This window comes from Pelophylax lessonae (assembly GCF_965119305.1).
Source record: "Pelophylax lessonae genome assembly, chromosome: 5".
NCBI classification, from domain to species: Eukaryota; Metazoa; Chordata; class Amphibia; order Anura; family Ranidae; genus Pelophylax; species Pelophylax lessonae.
The window spans coordinates 246,953,822-246,977,452 of NC_138772.1; positions in this window are offsets into that span (position 1 = coordinate 246,953,822).

Genomic DNA, 23,631 nt, shown 5'->3' on the forward strand with positions numbered 1-23,631 from the left:
TTTTTAAGGCTCTAAAAGACAAAAATACAGTCATTTTGACTATTTTTTTTATCAGACCTTTGGTGACCAAATGCAATTATTTTGACTAAAAAAGGCTTTTTAGACACTTGGAGACCAAAATAGAGTCATTTTGACCAAAAAAATCTTTCAGGCCATTTGAGCCCAAATGTCTAAAATCGTGCCTAAAACCCGCGTTTTAAGGCTCTAAAAGACAAAAATACAGTCAATTTGACTAAATTTGTTTTTCATACCTTTGGTGACCAAATGCAGTTATTTTGACTAAAAAGGAAGGCTTTTTAGACACTTGGAGACCAAAATCGAGTCATTTTGACCCAAAACATTTTTCAGGCTATTGGAGCCAAATGTCTAAAATCTTGTCTAAAACCGGCTTTTTAAGGCTCTAAAAGAAAAAAATATAGTCATTTGGACTTAATTTTTTTCAGACCCTTGGTGACCAAATGCAGTTATTTTAACTTAAAAAGGCTTTTTATACACCTGGAGACCGAAATAGAGTCATTTTAACTAAAAAATAATTTTCAGGCCATTGGAGCCCAAATGGCCGGTTTTAGACAATTCTTGTCTTAAACCGGCTTTTTAAGGCTCTAAAAGACAAAAATACAGTCATTTTGACTAAATTGTGTTTCAGACCTTTGGTGACCAAATGCCGTTATTTTGACTAACAAAAGGTCTTTAGACACTTGGAGACCAAAATAGAGTCATTTTGACCAAAACATTTTTTTCAGGCCATTGGAGCCCAAATTGCCGGTTTTAAACAAATCTTGTCTAAAACCGGCTTTTTAGGGCTGTAAAAGACAAAAAAATACAGTAATTTTGACTAATTTTTTTTCAGACCTTTGGTGACCAAATGCCGTTATTTTGACTAACAAAAGGTTTTTAGACACTTGGAGACCAAAATAGAGTATTTTTGACCAAAACATTTTTTTCAGGCCATTGGAGCCAAATGTCTAAAATCTTGTCTAAAACCGGCTTTTTAAGGCTCTAAAAGACAAAAATATAGTCATTTTGACGAAATTTTTTTTCTGACCTTTGGTGACCAAATGCAGTTATTTTGACTAAAAAACGATTTTTAGACACTTGGAGACCAAAACAGAGTAATTTTGACCGAAAATTTCATTTCAGGCCATTGGAGCCCAAATGGCCGGTTTTAGACAAATCTTGTCTAAAACCGCCTTTTTAAGGCTCTAAAAGACAAAAATACAGTCATTTTGACTAAAGTATTTTTCAGACCTTTGGTGACCAAATTCAGTTATTTTGACAAAAAAAGGCTTTTTAGACACTTGGAGACCAAAATAGAGTCATTTTGACCAAAAAAGTTTTTTCAGGCCATTGGAGCCCAAATGGCCAGTTTTAGACAAATCTGGTCTAAAACCGGCTTTTTAACCTCCCTGGCGGTATGATTCTGTCAGGAATTCTGTTCCAAAAGCGGTACAATTCTTATCATGGAAATTTGGCGTTATGTATTATAGGCCTACAATTCTTAGTAATTACTGACTTAAACCTAACCAAAACAAGACTCTAGTAGACATCCCAGATGTGATAAATTTGAAACACAAACAAGTGAATTATAATCGAATCAATAATATTATTTTATTATTTAATATATAATATATATAATAAAATTATATTATTGATTAGATTATAATTCATGCGTTATATATTATATATATATGTGTGTATATATATATATATATATATATATATATACATATACATATATATATATATATATGTGTGTATATAGATATATATATATATGTGTGTGTGTATATATATATAACGCATGAATTATAATCGAATCAATAATATAATTTTATATATATATATATGTGTGTGTGTATATAGGTATATATATATATACATATATACATATATATATATACATATATATATATATATATATATATATATATATATATATATATATATATATATATATATATTATATATATATATATATATAGATATATAGATATATATATATCTATATATATATAGATATATATATATATATATATTTGCATATATATATATATATATATATTTGCATATATATAGATATATATATATATAGATATAGATATATATATGCATATATATATATGCATATATATAATATAAAATGTGTTATGTGTTTTGTGCAACGTTTTTTTTTTTTTTTAATTTCCCTCCCTAGTTCCGCTCCCATGCAGCATTGCTGCTGCAGGGAACGGAACTAGGAAGTCATCATACCGACAGACGAGCGGCGGAGATCTCGGCTGGCGGTCACAGCAATGAGAGCTCATCGCTGGATCGCCAGGATAAGGTAAGAGAAGCTCCGCTGCGCTGTCTGCACGCTCTGCCCATTGACCCCGAGTGTGACTATGGGATACCGCTAATAGCAGAAAATTCCTACCCCGAGTCACGCTCGGGGATATCGCTAAGGCGGTTAAGACACTAAAAGACAAAAATACATTAATTTTGACTCGTTTTTTTCAGATCTTTGGTGACCAAATGCATTTATTGTGACTAAAAAAGGCTTTTTAGACACTTGGAGACCAAAACAGAGTCATTTTGACCGAATTTTTTTTCAGGCAATTGGAGCCCAAATGGCCAGTTATAGACAAATCTTGTCTAAAACCGGCTTTTTAAGGCTCTAAAAGACAAAAATGCAGTCATTTTGACTAATTTTTTTATCAGACCTTTGGTGACCAAATGCAGATATTTTGACTAAAAAAGGCTTTTTAGACACTTGGAGACCAAAATAGAGTAATTTTGACCAAAAAAATCTTTCAGGCCATTTGAGCCCAAATGTCTAAAATCGTGCCTAAAACCCGCGTTTTAAGGCTCTAAAAGACAAAAATACAGTCAATTTGACTAAATTTGTTTTTCATACCTTTGGTGACCAAATGCAGTTATTTTGACTAAAAAAGGAAGGCTTTTTAGACACTTGGAGACCAAAATCGAGTCATTTTAACTAAAAAATAATTTTCAGGCCATTGGAGCCCAAATGGCCGGTTTTAGACAAATCTTGTCTTAAACCAGCTTTTTAAGGCTCTAAAAGACAAAAATACAGTCAATTTGACTAAATTGTTTTCAGATCTTTGGTGACCAAATGCATTTATTGCGACTAAAAAGGCTTTTTAGACACTTGGAGACTAAAATAGAGTCATTTTGACCAAAACATTTTTTTCAGGCCATTGGAGCCAAATGTCTAAAATCTTGTCTAAAACCGGCATTTTAAGGCTCTAAAAGACAAAAATATAGTCATTTTGACTAAATTTTTTTTCAGACCTTTGATTACCAAATGCAGTTATTTTGATTAAGGCCTCCTGTTTGAGCATCTCCTTTTGGCCTCTTGCACACAATACTCCTGTTTGAGCATCTACTTTTTTCCAGACCTTTTTTCTTGTATGTATTTGCGAGTATTTGAGAGTATTCGCGTGTATTCGAGTGTATTTGCGAGTATTGAGGCTTAAATTACTGACCAAAAATGCAGATTTTTCTATTTTGTTCTTACTGAAGAATAGACAGCGCTTGTTTACGCGCCTGTGTGCATAGGCACATTACAATTAATGGGCTATATTTTAGCTCAAAAAGCTGTACTGAGCATTTTTAAGCCGCAAGATGCCCAAACAGGAGTATCGTGTGCAAGAGGCCTAAAAAGGCTTTTTAGACACTTGGAGACCAAAATAGAGTCATTTTGACCAAATTTTTTTTCAGGCCATTGGAGCCCAAATGGCCAGTTATAGACAAATCTTGTCTAAGGCCTCTTGCACACGATACTCCTGTTTGGGCATCTTGCAGCTTAAAAATTGCTCAGTACAGCTTTTTGAGCTAAAATATAGCCCTAAAAGACAAAAATATAGTCATTTTGACTATAGTATTTTTCAGACCTTTGGTGACCAAATGCAGTTATTTTGACTAAAAAAGGCATTTTAGACACTTGGAGACCAAAATAGAGTCATTTTGACCAAAAAGTTTTTTTCAGGCCATTGGAGCCCAAATGGCCGGTTTTAGACAAATCTGGTCTAAAACCAGCTTTTTAAGACACTAAAAGACAAAAATACATTAATTTTGACTAATTTTTTCAGACCTTTGCTGACCAAATGCATTTATTTATACTGAAAAATACTTTTTTAGACACTTGGAGACCAAAATAGAGTCATTTTAACAAAAAAAATTTTCAGGCCATTGTAGCCCAAAAATCTAAAATCTTGTCTAAAACCGGCTTTTCAAGGCACTAAAAGACAAAAATACAGTCAATTTGACTAAATTTTTTTTCAGATCTTTGGTGACCAAATGCAGTTAGTTTGACTAAAAAGGCTTTTTAGACACTTGGAGACAAAAATAGATTCATTTTGACCAAAACATTTTTTTCAGGCCATTGGAGCCAAATGTCTAAAATCTTGTCTAAAACCGGCTTTTTAAGGCTCTAAAAGACAAAAATATAGTAATTTTGACTACATTTTTTTTCAGACCTTTGGTTACCAAATGCAGTTATTTTGACTAAAAAAGGCTTTTTAGACACTTGGAGACCAAAATAGAGTCATTTTGACCGTTTTTTTTTCAGGCAATTGGAGCCCAAATGGCCAGTTATAGACAAATCTTGTCTAAAACCGGCTTTTTAAGGCTCTAAAAGACAAAAATACAGTCATCTTGACAATTTTTTTTATCAGACCTTTGGTGACCAAATGCAGTTATTTTGACTAAAAAAGGCTTTTTAGACACTTGGAGACCAAAATAGAGTCATTTTGACCAAACATTTTTTTCAGGCCATTGAAATTCAAATGGCCGGTTTTAGACAAATCGTGTCTAAAACCGGCTATTTAACCACTTAACCCCCGGAAGATTTGACCCCCTTCCTGACCAGGGCCTATTTTGCAATTTGGCACTACGTTGACTTTAACGGACAATTGCGCGGTCGTGCGACGCTGTACCTAAACAAATTTGACTTCCTTTTTTTCCCACAAACAGAGCTTTCTTTTGGTGGTATTTGATCACCTGTGCAATTTTTTGATCATGCGCTATAAACAAAAAAAGAGCGTCAATTTTGCAAAAATAGCAATATTTTTCACATTTTTTATATGAAATTCCCCCAAAAAATGTGAAAATCAAAATTTTTTTAACATTTTCGCCAAATTTGTTTTATGCTACATATGTTTGGTAAAAAAAGCGTATTTTGATTGGTTTGCGCATAAGTTATCGCGTTTACTAACAAAGGGAAAGATTTTTGTCATTTTTGTAGTTTTTTTTTCAACGCGTAATGGCGGCGATCTGCGATTTTTTTTGCGGTACTGCAAAATTGCGGCAGACAGATCGGACCCTTGACTGACATTTTTGACACTTTTGGGGTTACCAGTGACATTTCTACAGTAATCAGTGCTATACATATGCGCTGTTACTGTAAAATTACACTGGCAGTGAAGGGGGTTAACTTTTTTTGAGAGGGAGGGGCTGTGTGTGTCCCTCGGGGCATGATTCTAACTGTGATTGGCTGTGGCTTGAGCTGTAGGAACAGTGATCAACGGTCCTACATAGTAGAACCGTATGATCACTGTTTCTACACAGGGGAGAATGACAGGCGGCTTGTTTACATCAGTCACCTGACTTTCTCCCTCTGCAGTGACAATCGCCGAGTGACCGGCGAACATCGGGTCCGCCGGTTACACGTGCGGGGGATCCGTGACCACGCGGGAGCGCGCCTCCAGGGGCGCGCGCTCGCTCCCTAGACCCTCACAAGCTAGCAACGTAGATCAACATCACTTTGCCTGTGAGGGGCTTACTGCCGACGTAAATAGTCGTGCGGCAGTCTGCAAGTGGTTAAGGCTCTAAGAGACAAAAATAAAGACACTTTGACTAATTTTTTTCAGACCTTTGGTGACTGGCAGTGAAGGGGGTTAACTTTTTTTGAGAGGGAGGGGCTGTGTGTGTCCCTCGGGGCATGATTCTAACTGTGATTGGCTGTGGCTTGAGCTGTAGGAACAGTGATCAACGGTCCTACATAGTAGAACCGTATGATCACTGTTTCTACACAGGGGAGAATGACAGGCGGCTTGTTTACATCAGTCACCTGACTTTCTCCCTCTGCAGTGACAATCGCCGAGTGACCGGCGAACATCGGGTCCGCCGGTTACACGTGCGGGGGATCCGTGACCACGCGGGAGCGCGCCTCCAGGGGCGCGCGCTCGCTCCCTAGACCCTCACAAGCTAGCAACGTAGATCAACATCACTTTGCCTGTGAGGGGCTTACTGCCGACGTAAATAGTCGTGCGGCAGTCTGCAAGTGGTTAAGGCTCTAAGAGACAAAAATAAAGACACTTTGACTAATTTTTTTCAGACCTTTGGTGACGAAATGCAGTTATTTTGACTAAAAAGGCTTTTTAGACACTTGGAGACCAAAATTGAGTCATTTTGACCAAAAAAAATTTTTCATGCCATTGGAGCCCAAATGGCCGGTTTTAGACAACTCTTGTCTAAAACCGGCTTTTTAAGGCTCTAAAAGACAAAAAATACAGTCATTTTGACTAAATTTTTTTCAGACCTTTGGTGACCAAATGCCGTTATTTTGACTAACAAAAGGTTTTTAGACACTTGGAGACAAAAATAGAGTATTTTTGACCAAAACATTTTTTTCAGGCCATTTAAGCCAAATGTCTAAAATCTTGTCTAAAACCGGCTTTTTAAGGCTCTAAAAGACAAAAATATAGTCATTTTGACGAAATTTTTTTTCTGACCTTTGGTGACCAAATGCAGTTATTTTGACTAAAAAACGATTTTTAGACACTTGGAGACCAAAACAGAGTAATTTTGACCGAAAATTTCTTTTCAGGCCATTGGAGCCCAAATGGCCGGTTTTAGACAAATCTTGTCTAAAACTGGCTTTTTAAGGATCTAAAAGACAAAAATACAGTCATTTTGACTAAAGTATTTTTCAGACCTTTGGTGACCAAATTCAGTTATTTTGACAAAAAAAGGCCTTTTAGACACTTGGAGACCAAAATAGAGTCATTTTGACCAAAAAAAGTTTTCAGGCAATTGGAGCCCAAATGGCCGGTTTTAGACAAATCTGGTCTAAAACCGGCTTTTTAAGGCTCTAAAAGACAAAAATGCAGTAATTTTGACTAATTTTTTTTCAGACCTTTGGTGACCAAATGCAGTTATTTTGACTAAAAAAGGCTTTTAGACACTTGGAGACCAAAATAGAGTCATTTTGACAAAAAAATCTTTCAGGCCATTTAAGCCCGAGGCAGGGGCTGTGTGTGTCCCTAGGGGCGTGATTCTAACTGTGATTGGCTGTGGCTTGAGCTGTAGGAACAGTGATCAAAGGTCCTACATAGTAGAACCGTATGATCACTGTTTCTACACAGGGGAGAATGACAGGCGGCTTGTTTACATCAGTCGCCTGACTTTCTCCCTCTGCAGTGACGATCGCCGAGTGACCGGCGGACATCGGGTCTGCCGGTCACACGTGCAAGGATCCAAGACCACGCGGGAGCTCGCCTCCGGGGGCGTGCGCTCGCTCCCTAGACCCTCACAGGCTAGCAACATAGATCAACATCACTTTGCCTGTGAGGGGCTTACTGCCGGCGTAAATAGTCGTGCGGCAGTCGGCAAGTGGTTTAGGCTCTAAAAGACAAAAATAAAGTCACTTTGACTAATTTTTTTAGACCTTTGGTGACAAAATGCAGTTATTTTGACTAAAAAAGGCTTTTTTGACACTTGGAGACCAAAATTGAGTCATTTTTACCAACAAATTTTTTTCAGGCCATTGGAGCCCAAATGGCCGGTTTTAGACAACTCTTATCTAAAACCGGCTTTTTAAGGCTCTAAAAGACAAAAATACAGTCATTTTGACTATTTTTTTCAGACCTTTGGTGACCAAATGCAGTTATTTATACTAAAAAAGGCTTTTTTAGACACTTGGAGACCAAAATAGAGTCATTTTGACCAAAACATTTTTTTCAGGCCATTGTAGCCAAATGTCTAAAATCTTGTCTAAAACCGGCATTTTAAGGCTCTAAAAGACAAAAATATAGTCATTTTGACTAAATTTTTTTTCAGACCTTTGGTTACCAAATGCAGTTATTTTGACTAAAAAGGCTTTTTAGACACTTGGAGACCAAAATAGAGTCATTTTGACCGAATTTTTTTCAGGCAATTGGAGCCCAAATGGCCAGATATAGACAAATCTTGTCTAAAACCGTCTTTTTAAGGCTCTAAAAGACAAAAATACAGTCATTTTGACTAATTTTTTTATCAGACCTTTGGTGACCAAATGCAGTTATTTTGACTAAAAAAGGCTTTTTAGACATGTGGAGACCAAAATAGAGTCATTTTGACCAAAAAAATCTTTCAGGCCATTTGAGCCCAAATGTCTAAAATCGTGCCTAAAACCCGCGTTTTAAGGCTCTAAAAGACAAAAATACAGTCAATTTGACTAAATGTGTACCTTTGGTGACCAAATGCAGTTATTTTGACTAAAAAAGGAAGGCTTTTTAGACTCTTGGAGGCCAAAATCGAGTCATTTTGACCCAAAAATTTTTTTTCAGGCTATTGGAGCCAAATGTCTAAAATCTTGTCTAAAACCGGCTTTTTAAGGCTCTAAAAGAAAAAAATATAGTCATTTGGACTTAATTTTTTTTCAGACCTTTAGTGACCAAATGCAGTTATTTTGACTTAAAAAGCCTTTTTAGACACTTGGAGACCAAAATACAGTCATTTTAACTAAAAAATTATTTTCAGGCCATTGGAGCCCAAAATGGCTGGTTTTAGACAAATCTTGTCTTAAACCGGCTTTTTAAGGCTCTAAAAGACAAAAATACAGTCATTTTGACTAAATTGTTTTTCAGACCTTTGGTGACCAAATGCCGTTATTTTGACTAACGAAAGGTTTTTAGACACTTGGAGACCAAAATAGAGTCATTTTGACCAAAACATTTTTTTCAGGCCAATCGAGCCCAAATGGCCGGTTTTAAACAAATCTTGTCTAAAACCGGCTTTTTAAGGCTGTAAAAGACAAGAAATACAGTAATTTTGACTAAATTTTTTTCAGACCTTTGGTGACCAAATGCCGTTATTTTGACTAACAAAAGATTTTTTAGACACTTGGAGACCAAAATAGAGTATTTCTGACCAAAACATTTTTTTCAGGCCATTGGAGCCAAATGTCTAAAATCTTGTCTAAAACCGGCTTTTTAAGGCTTTAAAAGACAAAAATATAGTCATTTTGACTAAAGTATTTTTCAGACCTTTGGTGACCAAATGCAGTTATTTTGACTAAAAAAGGCTTTTTAGACACTTGGAGACCAAAATAGAGTCATTTTGACCAAAAAGTTTTTTTCAGGCCATTGGAGCCCAAATGGCCGGTTTTAGACAAATCTGGTCTAAAACCGGCTTTTTAAGACACTAAAAGACAAAAATACATTAATTTTGACTAGTTTTTTTCAGATCTTTGGTGACCAAATGCATTTATTGTGACTAAAAAAGGCTTTTTAGACACTTGGAGACCAAAATAGAGTCATTTTGACCGAATGTTTTTTCAGGCAATTGGAGCCCAAATGGCCAGTTATAGACAAATCTTGTCTAAAATCGGCTTTTTAAGGCTCTAAAAGACAAAAATGCAGTCATTTTGACTAATTTTTTTTATCAGACCTTTGGTGACCAAATGCAGATATTTTGACTAAAACAGGCTTTTTAGACACTTGGAGACCAAAATAGAGTCATTTTGACCAAAAAAATCTTTCAGGCCATTTGAGCCCAAATGTCTAAAATCGTGCCTAAAACCCGCGTTTTAAGGCTCTAAAAGACAAAAATACAGTCAATTTGACTAAATTTGTTTTTCATACCTTTGGTGACCAAATGCAGTTATTTTGACTAAAAAAGGAAGGCTTTTTAGACACTTGGAGACCAAAATCGAGTCATTTTGACCCCAAAAATTTCTTCAGGCTATTGGAGCCAAATGTCTAAAATCTTGTCTAAAACCGGCTTTTTAAGGCTCTAAAAGACAAAAAATACAGTCATTTTGACTAATTTTTTTTCAGACCTTTGGTGACCAAATGCCGTTATTTTGACTAACAAAAGGTTTTTAGACACTTGGAGACCAAAATAGAGTCATTTTGACCAAAACATTTTTTTCAGGCCATTGGAGCCCAAATGGCCGGTTTTAAACAAATCTTGTCTAAAACCGTCTTTTTAAGGCTGTAAAAGACAAAAAATACAGTAATTTTGACTACATTTTTTCAGACCTTTGGTGACCAAATGCCGTTATTTTGACTAACAAAAGGTTTTTAGACACTTGGAGACCAAAATAGAGTATTTTTGACCAAAACATTTTTTTCAGGCCATTGGAGCCAAATGTCTAAAATCTTGTCTAAAACCGGCTTTTTAAGGCTCTAAAAGACAAAAATACAGTAATTTTGACTAAAGTATTTTTCAGACCTTTGGTGACCAAATTCAGTTATTTTGGAAAAAAAGGCTTTTTAGACACTTGGAGACCAAAATAGAGTCATTTTGACCAAAAAAAATTTTTTAGGCCATTGGAGCCCAAATTGCCGGTTTTAGACAAATCTGGTCTAAAACCGGCTTTTTAAGACACTAAAAGACAAAAATACATTAATTTTGACTAGTTTTTTTCAGACCTTTGGTGACCAAATGCATTTATTTATACTAAAAAAGGCTTTTTTAGACACTTGGAGACCAAAATAGAGTCATTTTAACAAAAAAATTTCAGGCCATTGGAGCCCAAAAATCTAAAATCTTGTCTAAAACCGGCTTTTCAAGGCTCTAAAAGATCACCTGTGCGATTTTTTGATCATGCGCTATAAACAAAAAAAGAGCGTCAATTTTGCAAAAATAGCAATATTTTTCACATTTTTTTATATGAAATTCACCAAAAAAATGTAAAAATCAAAGTTTTTTAACATTTTCGGCCAATTTGTTTATGCTGCATATGTTTGGTAAAAAAAATCGCAAAAAGCATATTTTGATTGGTTTGCGCAAAAGTTATCGCGTTTACTAACAAAGGGAAAGATTTTTGTCATTTTTGTTGGGTTTTTTTTCAACACGTAATTGCGATTTTTTTTGCGGTACTGCAAAATTGCGGCAGACAGATCGGACCCTTGACTGACATTTTTGACACTTTCGGGGTTACCAGTGACATTTCTACAGTAATTAGTGCTATACATATGCACTGTACCAGTAAAATTACACTGGCAGTGAAGGGGTTAACTTTTTTAAAAGGGAGGGGCTGTGTGTGTCCCTAGGGGCGTGATTCTAACTGTGATTGGCTGTGGCTTGAGCTGTAGGAACAGTGATCAACGGTCCTACATAGTAGAACCGTATGATCACTGTTTCTACACAGGGGAGAATGACAGGTGGCTTGTTTACATCAGTCGCCTGACTTGCAAGGATCCAAGACCACGCGGGAGCTCGCCTCCGGGGGCGTGCGCTCGCTCCCTAGACCCTCACAGGCTAGCAACATAGATCAACATCACTTTGCCTGTGAGGGGCTTACTGCCGACGTAAATAGTCGTGCGGCAGTCGGCAAGTGGTTTAGGCTCTAAAAGACAAAAATAAAGTCACTTTGACTAATTTTTTTAGACCTTTGGTGACAAAATGCAGTTATTTTGACTAAAAAAGGCTTTTTTAGACACTTGGAGACCAAAATTGAGTCATTTTTTAGACACTTGGAGACCAAAATAGAGTCATTTTAACAAAAAAAATTTCAGGCCATTGGAGCCCAAAAATCTAAAATCTTGTCTAAAACCGGCTTTTCAAGGCACTAAAAGACAAAAATACAGTCAATTTGACTAAATTTTTTTTCAGATCTTTCGTGACCAAATGCAGTTATTTTGACTAAAAAGGCTTTTTAGACACTTGGAGACCAAAATAGAGTCATTTTGACCAAAACATTTTTTTCAGGCCATTGGAGCCAAATGTCTAAATCTTCTCTAAAACCGGCTTTTTAAGGCTCTAAAAGACAAAAATATAGTAATTTTGATTACATTATTTTTCAGACCTTTGGTTACCAAATGCAGTTATTTTGACTAAAAAAGGCTTTTTAGACACTTGGAGACCAAAATAGAGTCATTTTGACCGATTTTTTTTCAGGCAATTGGAGCCCAAATGGCCAGTTATAGACAAATCTTGTCTAAAACCGGCTTTTTAAGGCTCTAAAAGACAAAAATACAGTCATCTTGACATTTTTTTTTATCAGACCTTTGGTGACCAAATGCAGTTATTTTGACTAAAAAAGGCTTTTTAGACACTTGGAGACAAAAATAGAGTCATTTTGACCAAACATTTTTTTCAGGCCATTGAAACTCAAATGGCCGGTTTTAGACAAATCGTGTCTAAAACCGGCTATTTACCACTTAACCCCCGGAAGATTTGACCCCCTTCCTGACCAGGGCCTATTTTGCGATTCGGCACTGCGTTGACTTTAACGGACAATTGCGCGGTCGTGCGACGCTGTACCTAAACAAATTTGACTTCCTTTTTTTCCCACAAACAGAGCTTTCTTTTGGTGGTATTTGATCACCTGTGCGATTTTTTGATCATGCGCTATAAACAAAAAAAAGCGTCAATTTTGCAAAAATATCAATATTTTTCACATTTTTTTACATGAAATTCCCCAAAAAAATGTGAAAATCAAAATTTTTTAACATTTTCGGCCAATTTGTTTTATGCTACATATGTTTGGTAAAAAAAATAGCGTATTTTGATTGGTTTGCGCAAAAGTTATCGCGTTTACTAACAAAGGGAAAGATTTTTGTTGTTTATGTAGTTTTTTTTTTCAACGCGTAATGGCGGCGATCTGCGATTTTTTTTGTGGTACTGCAAAATTGCGGCAGACAGATCGGACCCTTGACTGACATTTTTGACACTTTTGGGGTTACCAGTGACATTTCTACAGTAATCAGTGCTATACATATGCACTGTTACTGTAAAATTACACTGGCAGTGAAGGGGGTTAACTTTTTTTGAGAGGGAGGTGCTGTGTGTGTCCCTCGGGGCGTGATTCTAACTGTGATTGGTTGTGGCTTGAGCTGTAGGAACAGTGATCAACGGTCCTACATAGTAGAACTGTATGATCACTGTTTCTACACAGGGGAGAATGACAGGTGGCTTGTTTACATCAGTCGCCTGACTTTCTCCCTCTGCAGTGACGATCGCCGAGTGACCGGCGAACATCGGGTCCGCCGGTCACACGTGCGGGGGATCCGTGACCACGCGGGAGCGTGCCTCCGGGGGCGCGCGCTCGCTCCCTAGACCCTCACAAGCTAGCAACGTAGATCAACATCACTTTGCCTGTGAGGGGCTTACTGCCGACGTAAAAACTCGTGCGGCAGTCGGCAAGTGGTTAAGGCTCTAAAAGACAAAAATAAAGACACTTTGACTAATTTTTTTTTTAGACCTTTGGTGACGAAATGCAGTTATTTTGACTAAAAAAGGCTTTTTAGACACTTGGAGACCAAAATTGAGTCATTTTGACCAAAAACATTTTTTCATGCCATTGGAGCCCAAATGGCCGGCTTTAGACAACTCTTGTCTAAAATCGGATTTTTAAGGCTCTAAAAGACAAAAAATACAGTCATTTTGACTAATTTTTTTTCAGATCTTTGGTGACCAAATGCCGTTATTTTGACTATCAAAAGGTTTTTAGACACTTGGAGACCAAAATAGAGTATTTTTGACCAAAACATTTTTTTCCAGGCCATTTTAGCCAAATGTCTAAAATCTTGTCTAAAACCGGCTTTTTAAGGCTCTAAAAGACAAAGATGCAGTCATTTTGACTAATTTTTTTATCAGACCTTTGGTGACCAAATGCAGATATTTTGACTAAAAAAGGCATTTTAGACACTTGGAGACCAAAATAGAGTCATTTTGACCAAAGAAATCTTTCAGGCCATTTAAGCCCAAATGTCTAAAATCGTGCCTAAAACCGGCTTTTTAAGGCTCTCAAAGAAAAAAATATAGACATTTGGACTTAATTTTTTTTCAGACCTTTGGTGACCAAATGCAGTTATTTTGACTTAAAAAGGCTTTTTAGACACTTGGAGACCAAAATAGAGTCATTTTAACTAAAAAAATAATTTTCAAGCCATTGGAGCCCAAATGGCTGGTTTTAGACAAATCTTGTCTTAAACCGGCTTTTTAAGGCTCTAAAAGACAAAAATATAGTCATTTTGACTAAATTTTTTTTCAGACCTTTGGTGACCAAATGCCGTTATTTTGACTAACAAAAGGTTTTTAGACACTTGGAGACCAAAATAGAGTCATTTTGACCAAAACATTTTTTTCAGGCCATTGGAGCCCAAATGGCCGGTTTTAAACAAATCTTGTCTAAAACCGTCTTTTTAAGGCTGTAAAAGACAAAAAATACAGTAATTTTGACTAAATTTTTTTCAGACCTTTGGTGACCAAATGCCGTTATTTTGACTAACAAAAGGTTTTTAGACACTTGGAGACCAAAATAGAGTATTTTTGACCAAAACATTTTTTTCAGGCCATTGGAGCCAAATGTCTAAAATCTTGTCTAAAACCGGCTTTTTAAGGCTCTAAAAGACAAAAATACAGTCATTTTGAATAAAGTATTTTTCAGACCTTTGGTGACCAAATTCAGTTATTTTGAAAAAAAAAGGCTTTTTAGACACTTGGAGACCAAAATAGAGTCATTTTGACCAAAAATTGTTTTTCAGGCCATTGGAGACAAATCTGGTCTAAAACCGGCTTTTTAAGACACTAAAAGACTAAAATACATTAATTTTGACTAGCTTTTTTTCAGACCTTAGGTGACCAAATGCATTTATTTATACTAAAAAAGGCTTTTTTCGACACTTGGAGACCAAAATAGAGTCATTTTAACAAAAAAATTTCAGGCCATTGGAGCCCAGAAATCTAAAATCTTGTCTAAAACCGGCTTTTCAAGGCTCTAAAAGATCACCTGTGCGATTTTTTGATCATGCGCTATAAACAAAAAAAGAGCGTCAATTTTGCAAAAATAGCAATATTTTTCACATTTTTTTATATGAAATTCACCAAAAAATGTAAAAATCAAAGTTTTTTAACATTTTCGGCCAATTTGTTTATGCTACATGTTTGGTTAAAAAAATCGCAAAAAGCGTATTTTGATTGGTGTGCGCAAAAGTTATCGCGTTTACTAACAAAGGGAAAGATTTTTTGTAATTTTTGTTGGTTTTTTTTCAACGTGTAATGGCGGCGATCTGCGATTTTCTTTTTTTGCAGTACTGCAAAATTGCGGCAGACAGATCGGACCCTTGACTGACATTTTTGACACTTTCGGGGTTACCAGTGACATTTCTACAGTAATCAGTGCTATACATATGCACTGTTACTGTAAAATTACACTGGCAGTGAAGGGGTTAACTTTTTTTGAGAGGGAGGGGCTGTGTGTGTCCCTAGGGGCGTGATTCTAACTGTGATTGGCTGTGGCTTGAGCTGTAGGAACAGTGATCAACGGTCCTACATAGTAGAACCGTATGATCACTGTTTCTACACAGGGGAGAATGACAGGGGGCTTGTTTACATCAGTCGCCTGACTTTCTCCCTCTGTCGGATCGCCAAGTGACCGGCAGACATCGGGGGACACGTGCGGGGGATCCATGACCACGCGGGAGCTCGCCTCCGGGGCGCGCGCTCGCTCCCTAGACCCTAACAGGCTAGCAACGTAGATCAACATCACTTTGCCTGTGAGGGGCTTACTGCCAACGTATATAGTGGTTAAGGCTCTAAAAGACAAAAATAAAGTCACTTTGACTAAATTTTTTTAGACCTTTGGTGACGAAATGCCGTTATTTTGACTACCGAAAGGTTTTTATACACTTGGAGACCAAAATAGAGTCATTTTGACCAAAACATTTTTTTCAGGCCAATCGAGCCCAAATGGCCGGTTTTAAACAAATCTTGTCTAAAACCGGCTTTTTAAGGCTGTAAAAGACAAAAAATACAGTAATTTTGACTAATTTTTTTTTCAGACCTTTGGTGACCAAATGCCGTTATTTTGACTAACAAAAGGTTTTTAGACACTTGGAGACCAAAATAGAGTATTTCTGACCAAAACATTTTTTTCAGGCCATTGGAGCCAAATGTCTAAAATCTTGTCTAAAACCGGCTTTTTAAGGCTTTAAAAGACAAAAATATAGTCATTTTGACTATAGTATTTTTCAGACCTTTGGTGACCAAATGCAGTTATTTTGACTAAAAAAGGCTTTTTAGACACTTGGAGACCAAAATAGAGTCATTTTGACCAAAAAGTTTTTTTCAGGCCATATGAGCCCAAATGGCCGGTTTTAGACAAATCTGGTCTAAAACCGGCTTTTTAAGACACTAAAAGACAAAAATACATTAATTTTGACTAATTTTTTCATACCTTTGCTGACCAAATAAATTTATTTATACTAAAAAAGACTTTTTTAGACACTTGGAGACCAAAATAGAGTCATTTTAACAAAAAAAATTTCAGGCCATTGGAGCACAAAAATCTAAAATCTTGTCTAAAACCGACTTTTCAAGGCACTAAAAGACAAAAATACAGTCAATTTGACTAAATTTTTTTCAGATCTTTGGTGACCAAATGCAGTTATTTTGACTAAAAAGGCTTTTTAGACACTTGGAGACCAAAATAGATTCATTTTGACCAAAACATTTTTTTCAGGCCATTGGAGCCAAATGTCTAAAATCTTGTCTAAAACCGGCTTTTTAAGGCTCTAAAAGACAAAAATATAGTAATTTTGACTACATTTTTTTTCAGACCTTTGGTGACCAAATGCAGTTATTTTGACTAAAAAAGGCTTTTTAGACACTTGGAGACCAAAATAGAGTCATTTTGACCGTTTTTTTTCAGGCAATTGGAGCCCAAATGGCCAGTTATAGACAAATCTTGTCTAAAACCGGCTTTTTAAGGCTCTAAAAGACAAAAATACAGTCATCTTGACAATTTTTTTTATCAGACCTTTGGTGACCAAATGCAGTTATTTTGACTAAAAAAGGCTTTTTAGACACTTGGAGACCAAAATAGAGTCATTTTGACCAAACATTTTTTTCAGGACATTGAAACTCAAATGGCCGGTTTTAGACAAATCGTGTCTAAAACCGGCTATTTAACCACTTAACCCCCGGAAGATTTGACCCCCTTCCTGACCAGGGCCTATTTTGCAATTTGGCACTGCGTTGACTTTAACGGACAATTGCGCGGTCGTGCGACGCTGTACCTAAACAAATTTGACTTCCTTTTTTTCCCACAAACAGAGCTTTCTTTTGGTGGTATTTGATCACCTGTGCGATTTTTTGATCATGCGCTATAAACAAAAAAAGAGCGTCAATTTTGCAAAAATAGCAATATTTTTCACATTTTTTTATATGAAATTCCCCCAAAAAATGTGAAAATCAAAATTTTTTTAACATTTTCGGCCAATTTGTTTTATGCTACATATGTTTGGTAAAAAAAAAGCGTATTTTGATTGGTTTGCGCAAAAGTTATCGCGTTTACTAACAAAGGGAAAGATTTTTGTCATTTTTGTAGTTTTTTTTTCAACGCGTAATGGCGGCGATCTGCGATTTCTTTTGCGGTACTGCAAAATTGCGGCAGACAGATCGGACCCTTGACTGACATTTTTGACACTTTTGGGGTTACCAGTGACATTTCTACAGTAATCAGTGCTATACATATGCACTGTTACTGTAAAATTACACTGGCGGTGAAGGGGGTTAACTTTTTTTGAGAGGGAGGGGCTGTGTGTGTCCCTCGGGGCGTGATTCTAACTGTGATTGGCTGTGGCTTGAGCTGTAGGAACAGTGATCAACGGTCCTACATAGTAGAACCGTATGATCACTGTTTCTACACAGGGGAGAATGACAGGCGGCTTGTTTATATCAGTCACCTGACTTTCTCCCTCTGCAGTGACAATCGCCGAGTGACCGGCGAACATCGGGTCTGCCGGTCACACGTGCGGGGGATCCGTGACCACGCGGGAGCGCGCCTCCGGGGGCGCGCGCTCGCTCCCTAGACCCTCACAAGCTAGCAACGTAGATCAACATCACTTTGCCTGTGAGGGGCTTACTGCCGACGTAAATAGTCGTGCGGCAGTCGGCAAGTGGTTAAGGCTCTAAAAGACAAAAATAAAGACACTTTGACTAATTTTTTTTTTAGACCTTTGGTGACGAAATGCAGTTATTTTGACTAAAAAGGCTTTTTAGACACTTGGAGACCAAAATTGAGTCATTTTGACCAAAAAAATTTTTTCATGCCATTGGAGCCAAAATGGCCGGTTTTAGACAACTCTTGTCTAAAACTGGCTTTTTAAGGCTCTAAAAGACAAAAAATACAGTCATTTTGACTAAATTTTTTTCAGACCTTTGGTGACCAAATGCCGTTATTTTGACTAACAAAAGGTTTTTAGACACTTGGAGACCAAAATAGAGTATTTTTGACCAAAACATTTTTTTCAGGCCATTTTAGCCAAATGTCTAAAATCGTGCCTAAAACCGGCTTTTTAAGGCTCTCAAAGAAAAAAATATAGTCATTTGGACTTAATTTTTTCAGACCTTTGGTGACCAAATGCAGTTATTTTGACTTAAAAAGGCTTTTTAGACACTTGGAGACCGAAATAGAGTCATTTTAACTAAAAAATAATTTTCAGGCCATTGGAGCCCAAATGGCCGGTTTTAGACAAATCTTGTCTTAAACCGGCTTTTTAAGGCTCTAAAAGACAAAAATACAGTCATTTTGACTAAATTGTTTTTCAGACCTTTGGTGACCAAATGCCGTTATTTTGACTAACAAAAGGTTTTTAGACACTTGGAGACCAAAATAGAGTCATTTTGACCAGAACATTTTTTCAGGCCATTGGAGCCCAAATTGCCGGTTTTAAACAAATCTTGTCTAAAACCGGCTTTTTAAGGCTGTAAAAGACAAAAAATACAGTAATTTTGACTAATTTTTTTTCAGACCTTTGGTGACCAAATGCCGTTATTTTGACTAACAAAAGGTTTTTAGACACTTGGAGACCAAAATAGAGTATTTTTGACCAAAACATTTTTTTCAGGCCATTGGAGCCAAATGTCTAAAATCTTGTCTAAAACCGGCTTTTTAAGGCTCTAAAAGACAAAAATATAGTCATTTTGACGAAATTTTTTTTCTAACCTTTGGTGACCAAATGCAGTTATTTTGACTAAAAAACGATTTTTAGACACTTGGAGACCAAAACAGAGTAATTTTGACCGAAAATTTCTTTTCAGGCCATTGGAGCCCAAATGGCCGGTTTTAGACAAATCTTGTCTAAAACCAGCTTTTTAAGGCTCTAAAAGACAAAAAATACAGTCATTTTGACTAAATTTTTTTCAGACCTTTGGTGACCAAATGCCGTTATTTTGACTAACAAAAGGTTTTTAGACACTTGGAGACCAAAATAGAGTATTTTTGACCAAAACATTTTTTTCAGGCCATTTTAGCCAAATGTCTAAAATCGTGCCTAAAACCGGCTTTTTAAGGCTCTCAAAGAAAAAAATATAGTCATTTGGACTTAATTTTTTCAGACCTTTGGTGACCAAATGCAGTTATTTTGACTTAAAAAGGCTTTTTAGACACTTGGAGACCGAAATAGAGTCATTTTAACTAAAAAATAATTTTCAGGCCATTGGAGCCCAAATGGCCGGTTTTAGACAAATCTTGTCTTAAACCGGCTTTTTAAGGCTCTAAAAGACAAAAATACAGTCATTTTGACTAAATTGTTTTTCAGACCTTTGGTGACCAAATGCCGTTATTTTGACTAACAAAATGTTTTTAGACACTTGGAGACCAAAATAGAGTCATTTTGACCAAAACATTTTTTTCAGGCCATTGGAGCCCAAATTGCCGGTTTTAAACAAATCTTGTCTAAAACCAGCTTTTTAAGGCTGTAAAAGACAAAAAATACAGTAATTTTGACTAATTTTCTTTTTCAGACCTTTGGTGACCAAATGCCGTTATTTTGACTAACAAAAGGTTTTTAGACACTTGGAGACCAAAATAGAGTATTTTTGACCAAAACATTTTTTTCAGGCCATTGGAGCCAAATGTCTAAAATCTTGTCTAAAACCGGCTTTTTAAGGCTTTAAAAGACAAAAATATAGTCATTTTGACGAAATTTTTTTTCTGACCTTTGGTGACCAAATGCAGTTATTTTGACTAAAAAACGATTTTTAGACACTTGGAGACCAAAACAGAGTAATTTTGACCGAAAATTTCTTTTCAGGCCATTGGAACCCAAATGGCCGGTTTTAGACAAATCTTGTCTAAAACCGGCTTTTCAAGGCACTAAAAGACAAAAATACAGTCAATTTGACTAAATTTTTTTTCAGATCTTTCGTGACCAAATGCAGTTATTTTGACTAAAAAGGCTTTTTAGACACTTGGAGACCAAAATAGAGTCATTTTGACCAAAACATTTTTTTCAGGCCATTGGAGCCAAATGTCTAAAATCTTGTCTAAAACCGGCTTTTTAAGGCTCTTAAAGACAAAAATATAGTAATTTTGACTACATTTTTTTTCAGACCTTTGGTTACCAAATGCAGTTATTTTGACTAAAAAAGGCTTTTTAGACACTTGGAGACCGAAATAGAGTCATTTTAACTAAAAAATAATTTTCAGGCCATTGGAGCCCAAATGGCCGGTTTTAGACAAATCTTGTCTTAAACCGGCTTTTTAAGGCTCTAAAAGACAAAAATACAGTCATTTTGACTAAATTGTTTTTCAGACCTTTGGTGACCAAATGCCGTTATTTTGACTAACAAAAGGTTTTTAGACACTTGGAGACCAAAATAGAGTCATTTTGACCAAAACATTTTTTCAGGCCATTGGAGCCCAAATTGCCGGTTTTAAACAAATCTTGTCTAAAACCGGCTTTTTAAGGCTGTAAAAGACAAAAAATACAGTAATTTTGACTAATTTTTTTTCAGACCTTTGGTGACCAAATGCCGTTATTTTGACTAACAAAAGGTTTTTAGACACTTGGAGACCGAAATAGAGTATTTTTGACCAAAACATTTTTTTCAGGCCATTGGAGCCAAATGTCTAAAATCTTGTCTAAAACCGGCTTTTTAAGGCTTTAAAAGACAAAAATATAGTCATTTTGACGAAATTTTTTTTCTGACCTTTGGTGACCAAATGCAGTTATTTTGACTAAAAAACGATTTTTAGACACTTGGAGACCAAAACAGAGTAATTTTGACCGAAAATTTCTTTTCAGGCCATTGGAGCCCAAATGGCCGGTTTTAGACAAATCTTGTCTAAAACCGGCTTTTCAAGGCACTAAAACACAAAAATACAGTCAATTTGACTAAATTTTTTTTCAGATCTTTCGTGACCAAATGCAGTTATTTTGACTAAAAAGGCTTTTTAGACACTTGGAGACCAAAATAGAGTCATTTTGACCAAAACATTTTTTTCAGGCCATTGGAGCCAAATGTCTAAAATCTTGTCTAAAACCGGCTTTTTAAGGCTCTTAAAGACAAAAATATAGTAATTTTGACTACATTTTTTTTCAGACCTTTGGTTACCAAATGCAGTTATTTTGACTAAAAAAGGCTTTTTAGACACTTGGAGACCAAAATAGAGTCATTTTGACCGATTTTTTTTCAGGCAATTGGAGCCCAAATGGCCAGTTATAGACAAATCTTGTCTAAAACCGGCTTTTTAAGGTTCTAAAAGACAAAAATACAGTCATCTTGACAATTTTTTTTATCAGACCTTTGGTGACCAAATGCAGTTATTTTGACTAAAAAAGGCTTTTTAGACACTTGGAGACAAAAATAGAGTCATTTTGACCAAACATTTTTTTCAGGCCATTGAAACTCAAATGGCCGGTTTTAGACAAATCGTGTCTAAAACCGGCTATTTACCACTTAACCCCCGGAAGATTTGACCCCCTTCCTGACCAGGGCCTATTTTGCGATTCGGCACTGCGTTGACTTTAACGGACAATTGCGCGGTCGTGCGACGCTGTACCTAAACAAATTTGACTTCCTTTTTTTCCCACAAACAGAGCTTTCTTTTGGTGGTATTTGATCACCTGTGCGATTTTTTGATCATGCGCTATAAACAAAAAAAGCGTCAATTTTGCAAAAATAGCAATATTTTTCACATTTTTTTACATGAAATTCCCCAAAAATATGTGAAAATCAAAATTTTTTAACATTTTCGTTCAATTTGTTTTATGCTACATATGTTTGGTAAAAAAAAAAGCGTATTTTGATTGGTTTGCGCAAAAGTTATCGCGTTTACTAACAAAGGGAAAGATTTTTGTTGTTTTTTTTATTTTTTTTTCAACGCGTAATGGCGGCGATCTGCGATTTTTTTTGCGGTACTGCAAAATTGCGGCAGACAGATCGGACCCTTGACTGACATTTTTGACACTTTTGGGGTTACCAGTGACATTTCTACAGTAATCAGTGCTATACATATGCACTGTTACTGTAAAATTACACTGGCAGTGAAGGGGGTTAACTTTTTTTGAGAGGGAGGGGCTGTGTGTGTCCCTCGGGCGTGATTCTAACTGTGATTGGTTGTGGCTTGAGCTGTAGGAACAGTGATCAACGGTCCTACATAGTAGAACCGTATGATCACTGTTTCTACACAGGGGAGAATGAAAGGCGGTTTGTTTACATCAGTCGCCTGACTTTCTCCCTCTGCAGTGACGATCGCCGAGTGACCAGCGAACATCGGGTCCGCCGGTAACACGTGCGGGGGATCTGTGACCACGCGGGAGCGCGCCTCCGGGGGCGCGCGCTCGCTCCCTAGACCCTCACAAGCTAGCAACGTAGATCAACATCACTTTGCCTGTGAGGGGCTTACTGCCGACGTAAATAGTCGTGCGGCAGTCGGCAAGTGGTTAAGGCTCTAAAAGACAAAAATAAAGACACTTTGACTAATTTTTTTTTAGACCTTTGGTGACGAAATGCAGTTATTTTGACTAAAAAAGGCTTTTTAGACACTTGGAGACCAAAATTGAGTCATTTTGACCAAAAACATTTTTTCATGCCATTGGAGCCCAAATGGCCGGTTTTAGACAACTCTTGTCTAAAACCGGATTTTTAAGGCTCTAAAAGACAAAAAATACAGTCATTTTGACTAAATTTTTTTCAGACCTTTGGTGACCAAATGCCGTTATTTTGACTAACAAAAGGTTTTTAGACACTTGAAGACCAAAATAGAGTATTTTTGACCAAAACATTTTTTTCAGGCCATTTTAGCCAAATGTCTAAAATCGTGCCTAAAACCGGCTTTTTAAGGCTCTCAAAGAAAAAATATAGTCATTTGGACTTAATTTTTTTCAGACCTTTGGTGACCAAATGCAGTTATTTTGACTTAAAAAGGCTTTTTAGACACTTGGAGACCAAAATAGAGTCATTTTGACCAAAACATTTTTTTCAGGCCATTGGAGCCCAAATTGCCGGTTTTAAACAAATCTTGTCTAAAACCGGCTTTTTAAGGCTGTAAAAGACAAAAAATACAGTAATTTTGACTAATTCTTTTTTTCAGAACTTTGGTGACCAAATGCCGTTATTTTGACTAACAAAAGGTTTTTAGACACTTGGAGACCAAAATAGAGTATTTTTGACCAAAACATTTTTTTC